At 38.9% G+C, this 16,696-nt stretch overlaps 1 long non-coding RNA gene across 1 annotated transcript in view; it reads left to right on the forward strand.

Moving 5' to 3' along the window:
• Window positions 1–2,937: 2,937 nt before the first annotated feature.
• LOC138812330 (uncharacterized) overlaps window positions 2,938–16,696 on the forward strand; it is a 53,409-nt gene continuing 39,650 nt past the window's right edge. Inside the window, exons 1-3 of the long non-coding RNA XR_011367588.1 lie at window positions 2,938–3,207; window positions 4,249–4,356; window positions 9,006–9,056. This is a non-coding gene — a long non-coding RNA (uncharacterized lncRNA). The remainder of the gene's footprint in view (window positions 3,208–4,248; window positions 4,357–9,005; window positions 9,057–16,696) is intronic.

A 16,696-nucleotide genomic window follows, 5' to 3' on the forward strand; every position in this document is an offset into this window, starting at 1 on the left:
GTGTGTTCACCTTGGCTTATAGGCGAATTGGTCGTACTAGGACCTGAGTTAAGATCCCAGCACTACCAACAAACGGATGGTGGAGTAAGAAGCCAAGTGTGAAACTTGTTTTCCTTTTCTCTGAATATCCTGGGTGATTTTGAGAATCCTGGCATGATGGAGAACATTTCTACAAATCTAGATGCTCTGTGATACGATGTCATCATTGTAATAAATTAAAGGGGTTTCATCTTAGTACAATCAATGGTAAATAAATGAATGAAACAAAAAATACCAGAACAACCACACCAAACATGTATGGACTGAACATCTATAGGTAAGTATAAATCCTATCTTTACAATGTATATAAATAGTATGTTTCCAGGGCTGGGGCTTGAATTCAAGACTAGTGAACAGGCCTAACTTTCTTTCTTTCTTTTTTTTTTTTGTTGGTCATGGGCCTTGAACTCTGGGCTTGGGCGCTGTCCCTCAGCTCTTCAGCTCAAGGCAAGCGCTCTACCACTTGAGCTACATCGCCACTTCTGGTTTTCTAGTGGTTTATTGGAGATAGGAGTCTCACGGTCTTTCCTGCCCTGGCTGGCTTTGAACCGCAATTCTCAGATCTCAGCCTCCTGAGTAGCTAGGATTACAGGCGTGAGCCACCGGCGCCCGGCTGTGAACAGGACCAACTTTCTTATGTTCAAACACGGTGATTTTCCCCTTCATCCACTTTGCTGCAGATTTACCCAGATCCTGAGTTCAAATCCAAAGCCTGGAAGAATAAACAGTGTGAATTGCAAGCCAGGGAGAGTAATTTATTTTACTTTTCTCAATATGGCGCTTGAATTCAGGTTGTGGCAACTCTGCCTCAGCTTTGATCACCCTAGTCTGGGTTTCAGCCACTAGACATACAGCTCCTCCTGGGATCCTAGACCCCCAGGTCTTGCATGGAAAGCAATGCACAGAAAAAATATGGCCATTTTATGGTTACTTCCTTTGCATGGTGACCCTCATGGGTCTGAATGACACTGTTGCAAAGGGTACTTCACCTTGCATTGCTGAAGGCTGCCAGAATATCAGGGAAGCCATAGGCCCATGTGGCAACATAGGCCCTGATTTCGAATCCCTGTCCTGACACCAACGAATGGCCAGAGATAAAGAAAATGGTTCCCATCCATAGGATTAACGATGGAATATTGTCAATGTCACGGTTGAATGAACTGATCATGAATGATGCTCCTATAAAATTAGACAGCATCATTTCAGGAGGCTGATTGATTTGATTTAATATTTATGAAGCATTGAAAGAATATTATTACTTAAAGGAAAGCAATAATTTCAGAACACTGATTTCATTAATAGTTTAAGGATGAAAACAATTAATTAATTACATTACATTAATTACATTAATTACATGGAGGCATAATTAATACCCAGGGATTTGAAGGAATGTAGTCTATATAACTGAATATTGTATAGACATCTCTGACACTCTATAAAGATATATATTTATTAGCATACTGCCATCTGCATGTCAATCTTTTCTTATTTGGTCACCCCTCGGGCTTGATCTGAGGTCCTGGGAACAGCCTGTCAGCAAAATTTGTCCTAGGATGGCATGCTAACACTCACGCATTCATGAATTGGGCCTTGTAGGCTTGTAGGTCTTGAGTTCAGATGCCAGCACTACCAAAAATGAATTGTGGAGTAAGAAGATGATAGTGACACATGTTTTCCTTTTTATGAAAGTCCTGTATGTCAGGTATGAAGTGGAATACATATGCAGACCTATATCCTGTGTAATCAATGTATTCAATGTTTTATATTCCATAATAGTCAATAAAATAAATGGTCAATACATGAAAAAATAAAAAAAATAAAGTAATTACACTGAATGCAATATGGAGTCAACATATGTATATAAATATAAATCATGTATGTAAATTGTACATGAATAGGATGTTTTCTAGTGGTGTAGATCTATTTGAGGCATAAGGAACAGAACTGAATTTCTTGACTTTAAGGCGGCCAGCTTCCCATTCCCACACAGTGCAATAGAGTTACCAAGACATTGAGTTTCAATCCCAGTCCTGGCAGAAAAATGGTACCTTTGCAGTATGTGAGGCCCAATTCTTAGGCATTTCATTATGCCTCAATTTTATGAATGTGATTGTTTAACTGCTTAATAAAGTATTAACTAAAATTGATCAGTGTCCTATAATATAATTGTGTATAACTTTATCCTGGAATCATTCAAGAGCTGCCCATTCAATCATGACATACATCACATTCCATTGGTACTCATATGGATAGGAATGAATTCCATAGGCTCTCCAGCCATTTGGAGGTGGCAGGACCAGGATTCGAACTGTGGGCTCCAGCTCCCTCCACTTCAACCTGGGGATAGGGTACTCACCGTTCTGTCCAAGAATATCAGCAAGACCAATGATTAGATAGGTACCAGTGGCTCTCAGCAGTCCTCCTTGATACTTACAAGGCTGTGATGGGAGGATCATGGTCAAAGTCAGCCTAATCAGGAAAGTTCCTGAGACCTTTTTCCAACTTCAGTGCCAACAAAGCCAGAAGCCCAAGGCTCCAGTGTGGAGGGCGAGCCTTGAACAAAAGCAGTGCACAGACTGTGCCCAGATCCTTAGTTCAAGGTCCGGGTCTGGCAACAAACAGACATATACAACAATCTGTGCAGCCATCTGCCTAAAGCAGGTCACCCTCTTGTCTCCAACTGAATTGGACATTGGTCCCTGGGATAAGGGCTGGGGGAGCCGCTGTCTTCTTGACTCAGCCCATGCTGCTTGCATCACAGAACTCTGGCCACACCCCCATTCTTTCATGGTTATTTCTGACCAATGGGATACAAGAATGGTGACCACGCCCACATTCCATGCTGCCTAGTAGCACCCTGGATTCCCTCTGTTAGTTTACAACACTACCAGCAATTGAGGAAGGTAGAGGTGGCTAAGTGGTGAGGAAGAGACTCAAGCAACTTTGGAGTATAGTAGGAAATTGAGATGCCTGCCCGCACCCCAGCTCCCTCCTCCCCTTCCCAAGTTGCAGGATTTTAAACCTCAGGCAATGGTGCACTGCCAACCAGGCCTAAAGCCCTGACCTGGTCCCTGGCCCTGGTTCTCTGCTCTTGGTCCATGTGTTTCGCTGCCATTGCTTCTTGCCCCACCTGGAGCAGCCTCCAGCAGCTTTTCCCAGCAACACAGGTGAGTGGCTTCCCCCAAATCACAACTAACTGTGATCAGACACCCCTCCTTGGGCACCATGACCCATGCTTGTTTCCTCACCCTGGCTCTGAGGAGCCATCTTTCTGTCTTGGGCATTTCTGAAACAGAGACTCAATATATGCTCTGATTGGACTGGATCGAAGTCTTCCTATCTGGGAAAGGTATGCTCTACCAGGCCTGGCCCTCTGTAGTTGGGATGGTAACCATGTAGCACCATGCTCAGTCATCGATTTAGATGGATTATCCCAAGCTTTTGGTCCACAGCAGCCAATTCTTGACCACAGGTGAAGCTCTGGGAAGGGTCACAACCATCAGAACTCATTCTCCTCACAGGACAGTTTGAGGAAACAAGGGATTTATACAGAGGGAATCTCTGGAGCATGGCTTGGCATGGAGGGAGTGGCATTCAGAGAAGGTTCTCTGCAATTCTGTGAGCAAATGACAGGAAGATACCCACAAAGGGCTCAGGTGGGGCCAGTTATTAATCATGCAACAGCTGGGGATTTTGAAACAAAACATGGGTCTCTTTCATCGTTACCCTATACCCATGAGGATGGGGATCCTTCACTGTGTTTAATTTTGCATCTGGGGAAACCGAGGCACAGAGAAGTCAGGTAACCTCCTTATGACTTCAACTTCACAGGAAGCTCGGCCTGACTTCACTACCATGCTCCCTAGGACAATGGGTGATATTCAATCCGCTTCTTGTGGTAGGGAGTCCAGTTCTTGTCAGTTGTGGGGCTTGAACACTAGGCATGGGCGCTGTTGCTGAGCTCCTCAGCAAAAGGCTAGTGCTCTACTACTTGAGCCCACAGCACCATTTCTAGTTTTCTGGTGGTTCTTTGGAAATAAGAGTCTCAGAGACGTTCCTGTGGGGGCTGGCTATGAACCATGATCCTCATATGTCAGCCTCCAGTGTAGTTAGGATTAGAGTTGTGAGCCACCGGCACCCAACCTAATTTTAATTCTGACTTTTCCCTCTCTCTTTCATAAAAACTGTTTGAATGGGTGCTGGTGAAGGGGGCCCAGCATCCCCATGTGGCTGGAATCCAAGGTGACCGTCTCATTCTGGAGGTGGGCTGTGGGTCAGGAGCTGTCTAGCTCAGCCTGTTGAAACAGCACCCTGAGGTAAGCCACACTGTGCCCTGGCTAGATCATGAAATTCATTGTCCATCCAGCCTTACTGGACTTATTGTATTGTATTGCTTTCTACATCATTTTCTAGCACCTGGCCAAACTTATGATACTTAGTTATGGAATGAAAATGTAATGCCTTCTTAAGAAAGTCATTTAGGGCTCTGGGAATGTGGCTTCATGGTATGGTGATTGCCTAGTATTCATGAAACCCTGGGTTCAATTCCTCAGTAACAGAGAAAAAAGAAAAACACTAGAAAGAATACTGGGCCACAAGTGGTAGAGTGCTAGCCTTGAGGAAAAAAATGCTCAGGAATAATTCCCTACCCCTGAGTTTAAGCCCCTGGACTGGCAAAAAAATTAGTAAATGGAAAAGAAAGAACACATACTTGAAATATATAATTGCTCCTTACATACTGACACCTGACAATAGCCCCTAATTCATGTACTTTAGTTATGTTAGGATACTGTGTTGAAAAAAGTTTTGTTCATTAAGTCACAGCAATTAATGCCAGGAATGTGCTTGGATGTCCGCTGAAGATTAATTCTGGAAAGTCAAGGATTCCAGCATTTTGTGTCATCACTGCTAATCACAAAGTGAAAAGTAGTCTGCGTGATTTTGAAATCTTTTTGGTCAGTTTTGCCATCAAAAAGGCAGAGGCTAATTAATAGTTATGACAGAAAATAAGGAGTAACTCCGGATGGAAGGAAAAAATGATAGTAAATAAGGTATACCAGAAACTGGTCTAGAGAACCATTTTTGGTTATTGAAGAACTATTTGTCAACTAGGCTTTTCCTCATTGCCTTTAGCATTCTAAATCTCTTAGGCTAGTTCTTAATCTCTGCGTGGTAAATGTATCTCCTTCTATGCTGTTCTTTCATATCTTATCTCCTTTGTTTTCTAAAAATCTCATTCTTTCTATATTTCTCTATGAACATTTCCTGATACTAAATACACCTATACAGATGTCACAGGATGCTAATGTAAGGGTCCCATAGCTCATGATTCATTAATGTAACAAACTGGAAAAGGAGGACATATTTACTGCTACCTCAATTTTTTTGAAAAGCTGCAATGTCATCATTTGGTTAAAATTTCAATTCTTTGTCTACACAGTGTGTCAGTGCACCTAAATGCAAATATGAAATGGGTGCTGGTGGTTTACACCTGTAATCCTAGCTACTCAGGAGTTTGAGACCAGAGGATTGTGGTTCAAAGCCAGCCTTGTCAGGAAAGTCCATGTGAACCTAATCTTCAATTAACCACCAGAAACCAGGAAGTGGTGCTGTAGCTAAAGTGGTAGTGAGGTCAACTTGAACTGAAGAGCGGAGGGTCAGTGCCCAGGATCAGAATTCAAGCCTCAGAACCAACAAAAAAGGTGAAATATGACTTTAAGTTTCCCCAAAAGGAACGACAAGATCAATAATCTTCCCAAGCAAAAAAAAATTAATTCCAAAATGATTCAATGCACCTACTTTTGGTGAGTTATGTTATGGAATCTGTGCTGGACATATTCTCTAAAAACAAATCGTTTAGGGATACAGGTGGACCCATTGCAACAATAAGATGTACAAGTCATTATGTCAAAAAATGAACTTTACAACTTTGGTGGGGGGAGGATGGGATGGGGGAAGAGGGAGAGTATGGGAAGGGATGGGAAGGGGAAAAAAAGAAGAGGCAACAATGCTTGATAAGAAATGTACACATTATCTTCCCCGTGTAATTGTAACTCCTCTGTATGGTATTCTCACAATACAAAAGAGAAAAAAATGTCAAATATTAGCTTTACAAAAAACATCTAATATTTCTTCTTTGAAGAGAGATGTCTATACAGTTGATGTCACTTGGCTTTCTTACTATCTTAGTTCGAATCCAACCATGGCAGTAGAGTCTGTCAAACTCTTATCTGTAATTACACAGCATAAAAACCACAAGTGTAATTTTAGTTCAAGCAGCAGAGCTTTGGGGGCAGGTTAGCAGGAAACAAAACTGTTCAGAGACAGGATCCAGCCTAGGAGTTCAAGCCCCATAACCAACACAAACTAAAAAAACAAGCAAATAAAACCCCCAGATATTTCATTGGGACCCTCCTTAAAGGAGTACTGGTCTGAGAAGAGGCTTCTTTTGCTGATCATAATCACTGGATACTTTTTTGGAATCCTTATTCTCTGGAAAATTCAGGACCAAACTAAAGGAATTGATAACTGACTCCTGAAACAAGGGAATCATCTCAGGGGTGAAAATACCATCGATAAGACACTTTAAAGCCTCCATGTCTTTGTTTCTTACCAGTAGAATGGTTTTGGGGGGGTCCAGTCGTGGGCCTGAACTCTGGGCCTGAGCGCTGTCCATCGGCTCTTCAACTCAAGGCTAGCACTCTACAACTTGAGCCACAGCACCACTTCTGGCTTATTTTTGCTTATGTGGTGCTAACGAATCGAACCTGGGCCTCATCCATGCAAGGCAAGTGCTCTACCACTGAGGCAACTTCCCAGTCCCTGCAATAGAACATGTTTAAAACAACGTTATTTCCTTTTGTTCTATGCTGGCTTTCAAATGGCACATTATTTCTTTTTGTAATACTCTCAACTAGGAGTTTACAGAAAAGTTATATATGAGTAAATACACACACGAAAAAGTCAGGGACAGAGTTTCCTTCAAGCCTTGGGATTTTTTGAACAGTAAAAAGGAAAGCACAATTTAACTTGAACTTTGTCAATCCTCTATGTTCCATTCCTTTCCTGGGACCAGTTTCCACATCCAGTAGCAGTTACTTCCAGGAACAATCTACGGTGCTGCCTGAGATATAATGAATGTTTTCTTGCTTCACCGAAAAAACACAAGGACATCCTGCTCTGAGGTTACACGTGTTTCAGAGACAACTTAGTAAAGAGAAAATATGAAATTTATATTGCTTTTAAATACATTTTCCATAAGTATATTGAGTTCAAACTTTGTAAGTTCTCTATGGATTAAGGCGAATTTTAAATGGGAAGAAGATTCTCAGATCATTTTTTTGTGAGTGTATGTGCTGCGCATTATTTGCCAACTGTTCATGAGTTAACAGTAAGGAAACAATAGCAATAATAAGAGAAAGAGAAGTTTTGTGTTTAAGTATAAGGGTTCATAGAAGACTCTACAAATAAGACAACATTGAAACAATAAAGCCAAGTCCAGTATGTAGATTTATGAGAGTGATATAGAGAAAGCATTACTCGTACGTGGAACAGGAAGTATGAGGCCACTCCCTTTCTAAATCATGCTTGCTAATCACGCAACTTTGTAGACAGTAGAATGGAAGCATAATTCTGTTTTCAATGCAAATCAGATATAAGAGCATGGACTTAATTGGAAAAAAAAGATCATCCTGAGAGAGCAGGGATTATACTAGCCATGAACTGGTGGATAAGATCACATTTATTTTCTTTCCTTTACTTATGTATTTTTTGTTAATGATGGTCTTGGCACTTGAACACTGGGCCTGGGAGCTGTCCCTCTGCTATTCAGCTCAAGGCTAATGCTCTATACTTGAGCCACAGTGCCACTTTCAGTTTTCTTGTAGTTAATTGGAAAAAGAGTCTCCAGGATTTTCTTGCCCAGCCTAGCTTTGAGCCCTGTCCTAAGATCTCACCACCACCCAGCTAAGGATCACATTTCTAACAGTGTACACACAGCATATATAATGTGCATGTTCATCTATCTTTATATGAATTCTTACGTTGAAAATCTAGGCTACAGCTTAGCCTTTACACTCACAAAAATGTTTGTAATTTAAAAGTTGATACTACTGGAGAAATAAAACCTAAGAATGTAAAGGAGTCTGGGAAGTTCCGTATGCATCCAGCCTGGGCAGAACAGTCTTTGAGAAACTATAATTAACCAGCCAAAAGCTGGATTGGAAGCATGGCTCAATACCAGCCATGAGCAAGGTTGCTGAATAAGATCTTGACGCTTTTGCATACATACATACAATCATACACATATATACAGAGACACATATATGCACTCACAAATACACATATGAAGCAACTCTCAGAATATGTGGAAAAGGTAGAAAACAATAGAAAATATGTCCTGAGTAAGATTGGAATCAAGTGATAATTTTTAATGTTAGAAAGTCCTCAAGTGAACCTTCTTCAAAAAAGTTTAAGAATATTACATAGATAGGGACCAGAGTCAAGTAATCATTATTAATGGGATCAGGTCCATGGAGGAATGAATCAGAGACTCCTGCAGGTACATCTGAAAATGTTCATATTCTGTGTCAAATGTTATAACATCTTTGAAAAGAGTATATGAACACTCGGAGCAGTATAGTGGATAATATTACTGGAGAAGTTCAGAATTGCTAGTCTGTATCTCGATTAAATAAACCAAGAAACTATGGAGGGGAAATGTGATACAAGGCTAGAATTCTAGCACTCAGACTAAGACAGGAGATTAGATAGTGGAATTACACAGTGATACCTTCCCTGGACCAGGTAGTATAATTTTGTCTTAATAAAACAAACCAAACAAGAAAGGAATACGCAGTTCGAAGTTTGGGCTAATATTGTCATTATATTTTGAGAAGTCGTTTCCTGTTGAAATGCAACTCATATATAATCCTCAGTTGTGTTTTAAATGTTCTCTTCATTACAGAACATTCTTAGATGCAAAATGGCTCATGATTCCCATCCAAAATTTGAAAAAGTAAGTAATCATCATTCTGATAGATTCCAAGGATAGGATGAAGGATTACAAAAGCTTAAGCCTGGAGAAATAGCAAAGTTAATCTAATGTAGGACTATGTAGATCTTGCTAAATTAGAGTTTAAATTTAAAATAAACATTTTGGTTTTGTTTGTAATTTCATATTCTATAGGATACTACAAAATTCTTTTAAGTAGAGGGTTTAATTGATAAAGTTACAAATGTTTCTTGCAATCTATTTGCCTAGAATATTCTTTCATGAGAATTAGAACTCAGTTAATAGATAATACCAACACTTCATGTATAAAATGAAAATGTGAATAATGTAGACAGAGTTGGCAAAAAATGGATGATATTAATTTATAAATTTAGAAAAGACGATTTTTTGAGGTTTTGGTATAACATGGTATGAAGAGAATAATTGTGTGTCATCTGTCTTCTACCTGTATGTAACACAGGTAGCAATTTCCTTAATAACGTCTTCTGTATACAGTGAGAAAACTGCTAGGTTTGGGATTTGTTTTTTTTGTTTGTTTATTTTATTAGTTTGACCTAGGGCTTGAACTCGGGGACTAGACACTGTCTCTGAGCCTCTTTGTGCGCAAGGCCCATGCCCTACCACTTCAATCTCAGCTCACTTGTGTCTGGCTTTTGCTGGAAAGTTTATTGGAGATAAGAATCTAGAGAACCTTCCTGCCTCGGTGGGCTTTTGTCAACGTCTAGTGCGTTGGAGTCCCTGGGTAAGGGTAACAAAATCACCAGGACACAGGGGATGCAGAGTGCAAACAGCAATTGCCACTGCATGCTGTGCTTTATTGTTAGTGGTATTTAATGACAAGCAAGCATGATCTTTGCCAAGATTTGGTCAGAAGACATTGACACAAAAATTTCAACAGATACATTTTTACTTGACCTATGAGACAATGTCTTGATATATTATTATCTAAACTATTTTAGAGCATGTTCAAACCAATCAGGAAAATGCTTGACCAGCTGGTCAACTATGATTAAGCAATCAGAAGAGCTACTTCCTCAGCTCCCAGGAGTCTGTGACATGTGTTTTGAGATAGGGAGAGAGAACATTTTCCCTCTCTAGCCCGGCATGCCAAGAACTTTCCTAATACTCAAACACAGTCCTCAGATAATCCTGAGGCCGGAGTCTGCACCATTCTGCCCCTTCAACATAGACCCTGAGTCTTCACAATTTCCTTCTTTTTTCTTTTGTTTTAAAAGTAAAGCTTTCCACAGAGTTATCATAGACGCTTGCATTGGTTTCATAAATATCAAATATAACAGTACAAGTGCAAACAAAATAATAACAACCATAATTTCCACACCACTAGCAGTATGTGAAATGCTTTGTAGTATTTCTTTTGGATCCAACCCTTCCAATTGTTTAATAAATGCATCAGCAATATTAGAAGCATCATCATTTGTAAATTGTTTACCAAAAATATCATGTACATCAAATTGTAACTGAGCAATCAATTGAGCAGCAGTAGAATTTCCATATAAATATTGCAGTATTACATTCTAATCATATATATATATATATATTATATTTTACATTAGTAATGAAAAAGGTAGTAAAATTGCAATCACATTTTAACAATAACTTTTTTTCACAACCAATAACTTGTTTCCTAACCATCCCACTGTCTGTTTAAGAAAATTAATCTGTGTTTGTAATAGAGTATCATTTTCTACCTGTGAGACCCACAATTCATGTGAATCCCGGTGACATTCTTCCACAAAGTGCTAATTTGTAAGGAAGTGTGTAGGGCAATTCCAGACACCGCAGCAACAGTGGTAATAGCAATTAAGTTTAAGATGACAGCTACCATGGCTCCAATCATGCACTATGTACATTGTAGTAGTTTGGTAAAAAATTCAATAACAACACTATCCAAAGGATTTTGGGACCATTCTCTTCCTAATTTAACAGTAGCCAAATATGAGTTCTTTGTTGTAATATCATGGTACTATACTGCCATTAAAATTAAGAGAGGAATTAATGCAAGAACACAGGCGACAATTAAAACAAGAAATAGTAGGAGAAAATGTATAATTTCCCACTAAAAATGCATAAGGCAGAGCTACACAAGCAGTTGCATCATAAGATTTGTACAAAGTAAAATTATAAGTGGATGCAGAGTTCACCGTCCCTGAAAACGATCCATTTGATAGCATCATGGGTTTCAGCGCCGCTGCGACCTTCCAAAGATGAGTCTGAACAGCATTGGGTGCAGCCATGAAAGCCCATAGAGCATCTGCAAAGCCTCCATCTCCCTAGGCCATCAATTGAGCTCCAGTAAGCTATCCATTAATGGCTTCCGGCATCCTAGTAACATTTGATAAATCACATCTGGTAATATTCCATTCTGAACATGTGTTAATAAACTGTCCAAAAGGTCCTCAATTAATAAAATTATTGAACATTTTCCCAAATGTTCCTCTACCCTCTTGCCACACAAAAGGCTGATATTTTAAATCAATATAAGTAAAATCAGGGCACATAGGTAAGGATAACTCGCCATCAGTGACACTTTCCCAGCTACTATTAATGGCCAAGTAGTTAATTGGTGCAGCTGTGTTTTAGAATTGGAAGTGCGTTTCCCAGGTAAAACCCAATGTTGCCAATTCATTACTAAACATGGAGGAGGCCCCAGAAAAACAGGCAAGGAATGAGTATAGTAAGTAAAATTTAAAAAGTTACCATCATCTTTATTGCAAAATGTGAAATTATTCCAAGGAGGAGATAAAACAGCAGGAACAGTATAGACTGTTATATACATGTCTCCCCAAACAACAGGTTCCAATAAAGGAGGGTTAGGAACAAAGTCCCAATAACTTACATTAGCATTAGCATGGACAGAGTTTACAATAAGCAGGGCACATGGCCAGGAACAAGTTCTCAGCCGTGACAGGTTTACCATTAAATTGTAACATCTTTTGTCCTTCTCCAGTCAACTTTTTAACCTGCCCCCAGGTGGGCAGTGGGGATTTCTTTTTCCTCAACTGTTGGCGGATTCCTTGCAAGATATGGGGCTGTCCTCACTGGGCCACGTCTGTATCCATCAGGCAGGAAGCTAGTATTGTTTGCCATCCTGTGTAGACACAAAACCTTATCCTTGCCCCTTATGTAATAATGTTCCTAGTTGCCATTCTGCATCCAATGCAATCTTATTCCATACGGGAGCATTTAAATAAGGTTTTTGTGATATTTGCTCAAAATGGCGCTCAGCTCTAGTTAAAATATCTCCTTGTGGTTAGTTTAAAAAATTAAGAACATAAAGAGCTTGATGTAAAATTATTTTAGGATTTTGCATGGAATACCACAAAATATCCATACTTTCATCCAACCTTTTCCTCATTTTAATTTTTTCATTTGTTGTTTTAGTGTGCCATGAACACATTCAATAATGGCTTGTCCTTGGGGGTTATATTCTATTCCTGTAATATGTACCACATCATAAAGTTCACAAAATCTTTTAAATCTGATACTTTTATTGGCTGGTCCACGTCAGTCTTCATTTTGGCAGGCACTCCCATAATGGCAAAATCTTCCAATAAGTGTTCTATTACATGGTTAACAGTTTCTCCCATAAGGGCAGAAGCCCAAACAAATTTGGAATACGTATCTATTGTAACATGTACAAAGGAAAAACAGCCAAATGCTTATACATGGATTATATCCATTTGCCAGAGCTCTATAGGTTGTAATCTGGGAGGATTTACTCCAGCAGGTACAACTCTCAAAGCATTGGTCTGCAGATAGGACACCTTTTTATAATTTGTTTACCTTGAGAATAAGGTATTTTATAAAGCATATGTAAATAGCTAGAATTTGTATGTAAATGAGAATGATCCTGTTTAGCAGAACAAAATTAATTTATCAACCTGATTATTGCCATATACAAGGTACCCAGGTAAGGAAGAGTGAGCTCTAATGTGAGCTACAAACACTTTGGCATTACGTTGTTGCAGTGATGCTTGTAATTGTTTAAATAATTGGTTTAGCTGGGGTTTAGATGAATGTGTAACTGCAGTGACTATATTACTCACAACTCCTACAGCTTAGGCAGAATCAGTAACAATATTAACATCTCCCACAAAATCTTGTAACACCTTAATAATAGCAAAACGTTCATTTTGTTGAACTGATGCTTAAGTAGTTCTTTGTACCCAATATTTATTTGTTGTCTAATAGCACTTTTTGTTTTGGAGCCATCTGTAAAAACAGTAATAGCAGTTGAAATAGGGGCCTTGGTAATTATATTATTAATGATAAGTTGTTGTTTACCCAAGCAATCCCACAATCTACCTTTGGGAAAAATGATAGGAAAATTGCCCAGTAAAATTTACTAATGCTCTTTGTAGCATTTCAGACAGGTTTAACAAATATTTTACTTGGTCTTTTGGCAAAGGAAAGATGATTTCAAATAAATCATGCCCTGATAGGATAAATACCAGTTGCCTGGCCTGTTGAATAATAACTGCCAACTGTTGTTCATAAGGCATAATATTTTTTGTAAATCTATGCCGTGTATAAATCCATTCTAATGGTAGCTCATTTTGTCTTATAATTCCTGTTGGGTATTTTCATGTATCTAAAATATATAAATTTATGAGTTGAATAAGCGTTACTCGATGTAAAAACATTTTTTTATTCTCTGTTCTACAAATTGTATTTCTCTTTCAGCTTCCTTAGTTAAAGTTCTTTTGCTATGTCAATCAGGCTCCCTTTGTAACATTGAAACAAATTATGTAATAGATAAGTAGGAATTCCTAAGGCTGGTAGCATGCAAATAATATTTCCTAGTAACTTTTGAAAATCATTTAATATATGTAATTGATCACGTCGTAAAGATATTTTTTGAGTTGTCACTGTTTGTCTACAAACAATATATCCTAAATATTTTACCACCGTATCTTTTTGTATTTTTTCAGGTGCTATTATTAATCAAAAATCTTTAAATATAAAACTGTAACACCATTTCTAATTCTGTTATATTTGGTCCTCCAAACAAAATATCATCCATATAATGAAAAATATAAATGTGAGGCCATTTTTGTCTAACAGGTTTTAAGGCTTATCAACATATATCTGACACATAGTTGGAGAATTCATCATTCCTTGGGGCAACACCTCCCATTGGAAGCGCTGATGAGGGGTTTGATGATTTATTTGTGGTAAAGAAAAGGCAAATCTTTTACAATCTTTACATGTACAGGAATGGTTTAAAAAAAAAAAGCAATCTTGTAAATCTATTACTATTATTGGCCAATTTTTAGGAAGCATGGCAGGCGACGGTATACCAGGTTGTAAAGCCCCCATAGGGTACATGGATGCCTTACCTCCTCATAAATCAGTCTGCAATCTTCATTTCCCTGACTTCTTTTTAATAACAAATATTGGAGAATTCCATGTTGACATAGAAGGCTCAATATGTCCTTTGGTTAACTGTACTGCAACTAATTGATGAGCTGTTTCTTATTTTTCTTTAGATATAGGACATTGTTCAATCCAAAGAAGTTCCTCAAATTTCCCTAATATCTTTATGGGCTCCATCTAAAAATGTTAAAATTGAATATAAGCTCCCCATTGTTCCAGTACATCTCTACCAATTATGTTAACTGGAACTTCCATAATATAAGTTTTAAGGATAGCTCTCTGTCCGTCTTCTGAGGTTATAGTAACATATGACACTGTTTGTCCTATAAAATTTACAGGAGTATTGCTAACTCCTTTAATATTACAGGGGATTATTTTATATAATAAATGATTAGGCCATTCATGAGTTTTAATAATTGTAATATCTGAGCCAGTATCTATTAGTCCTGTCAATATCTTTTCCTGAATATTAATCTTAATCTTAGGCTGCATTTTAGTAATATGAGTAGTCCAAAACACATTTTGTTGGTTAGTACTTTCAAATCCCCCAATGTGGAGTGTAAATGACTTTCCAATAGATATATATGATAATAACAAGATTTGAGCAATTCATTCTCCCTTTTTAAAGGAAATATGTGCAGCAGCTGACATTAAAAATTTTATTTCCCCAATATAGTCAGCATCAATAATTCCTAAATATATTAAAACTCCTTTTGCATTAAGACTGGATCTACAGGTCAATAGGCCAAATGTTCCTTCAGGTAAAGGCCCATAAATTCCAGTAGGATATTTTTGTGGCTTATCACCACCTTTCAAAATAAAATCTTTTAAGGCTGGTATGTCCACTGCGGTGCTGTGGGCTGTGGCAGGAAGAAGGGAAAAAATGGTTGGCTGCCCTCCATTATTAATCCTGGGCCCCGGGGCTGTCCCAATGGAGACTTTCCCTGCATAGGGTAAGCATCTTTTATAGGAATTCCTTTATTGTCTATTTTTGATCAAAACTCCCTTGCCCAGTGCTTCAATTTTTTACATTTAGGGCAAATTCCTGGTCCTCTCTTGTTAACGTCAGTAGCCTTTTTGACCCTATCCAAAACACTTTAGAGGGTTTTGTTTGCAAGCATGCCAGGTTAGTGGCCATAGATTTAGCAAATACCTGCATACACCTGGATTCAGATGTAACGTCTTTGCAGTCCCTTAAATATGTATTCACATCCCCAGATTCTTTAATACGCAATAGGGTCCGTCTACAGTCCTCATTAGCATTCTCATAAGCCAACATGTGTAGCAGTTGTTGCCCTGCAGCCTCTACCACAACAGTACATTCCAAGGTCAATTTCAATCGTGATAAAAATTCAACATAGGGTTGATTAGGTTTTTTAATTTCTTTAGTCCAAAAGCCATAATGCTCTCCTACTGGTCAAATCCTTTCCCATGCCTCAATACCAATGTCTCTTAACTCCTCATGGATCTCTTCAGGAGAGTTCACTTACATATGAGCATCCGCATATTGTTCTGTTCCACTTAACATGGGAAAGGTTATGATCTGCAGGTGTGGATTACTGCTCTGTGCATTTTGTTTAGCCCTTTTTGTACATAACTCAGTAAACCACATTTGCCATTGTAGGTATTTCAGTTTCTTAAGCAAGGCTCTACAAAGCATCTTCCAATCCTAGGGAGCAAAATTATTGTAATGTCAGGCAAGCCCATTAAGCAATTCCTTAACATAATGAGACTGAGGACTGTTAGGTTTTTAAAAAGAGGAAGCTGAGTAAGAACAGCATCACGAACGTGGTATTCAGGTAAGGGGTAGTTTTATTCAGTAGACCTGCTGGGACCAGGCAAGGTTGGAACTCCACGAGGCTGGGAAAAGCCTAGGAAAGAGAGAGCTGGGAAAGAGAGAGGAAAGAGAGAGAGGAGAGAGCTAGAAAAGAGCAGCAAGAGAGCAGAGAGCTAGAAAAGAGCGCGAGAGAGCAGAGAGCTAGAAAAGAGCAGCAAGAGAACAGAGAGCTAGAAAACAACAGTGAGAGAGCAGAGAGAGAGAGAGCAGATTGCTAGAAAAGAACAGTGAGAGAGCTAGAAAAGAGCAGAGAGCAGAGAGAGCTAGAAAACAGCAGCAAGAGAGCACCTCTGGGTCTGGGCTAGGCATTATCTAGGGTATGGGCGGAGAAAGGTGTGGCCACATCAAATTCAGATGTGATCTCAACGGATGCAGATGTGACCTCTTCCAGGAGTCCCAGTTGCATAGG

Source organism: Dipodomys merriami, unplaced genomic scaffold (genome assembly GCF_024711535.1).
Source record: "Dipodomys merriami isolate MVZ:Mamm:240054 unplaced genomic scaffold, mDipMer1.0.p SCAF_562, whole genome shotgun sequence".
Lineage (NCBI taxonomy): Eukaryota > Metazoa > Chordata > Mammalia > Rodentia > Heteromyidae > Dipodomys > Dipodomys merriami.